This window comes from Mastomys coucha, unplaced genomic scaffold (assembly GCF_008632895.1).
Source record: "Mastomys coucha isolate ucsf_1 unplaced genomic scaffold, UCSF_Mcou_1 pScaffold23, whole genome shotgun sequence".
In the NCBI taxonomy this organism is placed as follows: domain Eukaryota; kingdom Metazoa; phylum Chordata; class Mammalia; order Rodentia; family Muridae; genus Mastomys; species Mastomys coucha.
Window position 1 is genome coordinate 2,982,382 of NW_022196906.1, and position 2,203 is coordinate 2,984,584.

Sequence of the window (2,203 nt, forward strand, 5' to 3'; positions counted from 1 at the left end):
AGAAGGAGGAGGAGGAGGAGAAAAAGAAGGAGGAGGAGGAGGAGGAGGGAGAGGAGGAGGGAGAAGAGGAGGAGGAGGGGGAGGAGAAGAAAAACACCTCTAATTTGTATTGCCCATATTCTTACTGGAGCATGGTTAAAATCCCAGTGGCCAGCCCCTTTAAAAACCTGAGTCCTTCCCTACCTCCACCTCCACCAGAAGCCATCAGTTGTGGAGAACTGCAAGTCAGCATTCTTAAAAATCACATTTTTTAAGAGTTCTCTTTGATGGCTTTATGTCTAAGCTGTTACTATTTTGGGGATGGGGGTTGTCACAGAAGCTTTCTATGTCCCTCTCAACTGTGAGTCTGAAGTCAGAGCTACCACTGCAAAAGTAGCTCCCTGTCCTTTAGAGTCAGTGGGAGCATGGAACAGGAACTTCCGCATAACTTCTGGTGACAGCATGGACCCCAGACATCCATAAGGGCTTGGGAGCCAGCATGTGCTATGAACTCAACATGATCTCCAGTGGCAATCCAGATCACAGATCTCAACAAGGCCCTCTGCTGTAGCATGGGCCAGATGCTATCTTAGCCCTCAGTGAAAACACAGGCCAAGGAAGGACATCAACATTGCTTCAGGTGGTGGCACAGACCATGGACAGCTGCCCAGCCATTTTGTGTGTGTGTGTGTATGTACATGATAGATATATATTCATATATGATTCATATATTCAAATATGATACATGCATGATATATATTCATATATATATAAATATTAATTTTTGCTCAAACAATTTTCCAAGCAAATATTCATTAGAATGACTTGTTGGTCTGGTTCAAGGTTTCCGGTTTTTGAAGCAGCATAAATACTGGACCATTGCTGTTGTAAGGAGTCTAGGTAATGTTGTGGTTAGTCAGAGCAACCAGGGGCAGGTTCTATGCCAGCTCCTGGCTGCTACACACATTCCTGCCCTCAATGTCTGCCTTCCTGAGGCTCTTCAGCCTTTGTGCTTATAACCTGCAGATGCAAGCTGCCTTGAATTCTCCATCTCCCCACATAGCAAGCAGCACGAGTTGCAGGTTTGGCAGACTCTATTCAGTAATGATCTGTTTCTGTAGTAGTTCCAGGCAGCTGCACATCTTCCTGTCATTGGTGCTGGCTTGTGACTCTCCTCCAGCTAAGAGCTGGTTCTTTCAGACCTTGCCTTGTCACAAATAGCCACGCCTTTCTCTAAGCTCCTGCAAATAGCCGCTTTTCTCCAACCTCCTGCAAATAGCCATGCCTCTTTTCCTGTTACGCAGGAAGTCCCGCCTCCAGTGACTGAAGATGGAGCTGCTGATTGGGCCATGGGTTGCTGACTGTGGGAGGGTTTTTTTTCCTCTACCTACTAGCTGGTAACAAAGAGAGTTGAGTATTGATGGAGGACTGAAAGCACACCATGCCTCCGTCTCATTTTTTTAAACCCCTTCCTGCATTCCGGTTCCCTTAATTTTTCCGGCTCTGACTCCCATTCCAGAAGACCTGTTCATGTGTGGCTGCAGGCAGCCAGACTGGCTGACCTCAGCCACACTTGGCTGAGGTGTGGCTCATCTGACACACCTTTGTCCTTGCAGCCTAATGGCAGTGGAGTGTATAGATTCATCATTCTGCTCTGTGTCGCTGTGTTTTGCTGTTTCTTCCAATTTTATGATTCCACTTTTAATAAAATATCTTTGCATAAGACTGCCTTTTTTTCTTGGTTATTCTGGAGTGACTGTGGGTTCCACAGACTCTTTTTCTGCCATCACATCACCCTTCAGAGCTCCATGGATCCTTCAGACTCCTCAGAGCTCAGCGACATGCTCTGGCAGCTGCTACCATCTCTTGTTTTCTCCTTTCCTGCTCACTCTTGTGGAAGAGCCAGGTACATCTCACCAAGTTTTTGAAACCATTTCCAGGAATCATAGGTGGTTGACAAGGACTAGGTCTGGGGACCCAAGGCCCCTGGTTCACATCCAGGATCCATTATCACTTCATCATAGGACCTTGTTGAGATAACTGAAAAAGGAGAATATTTACCACTAATATAAAAGCATGCATAAACAGCATTTTGAGTTATGGTGGGAAAATGTGTAGAAAGAAGCATGACGAAGCAGTGCATGAACATGAAACCACAGCCACCTGCATTGTCATGGATCCTTCAGCCTTTCAGACTCTGGTTCTCAGCCACCTGCATTGTCAT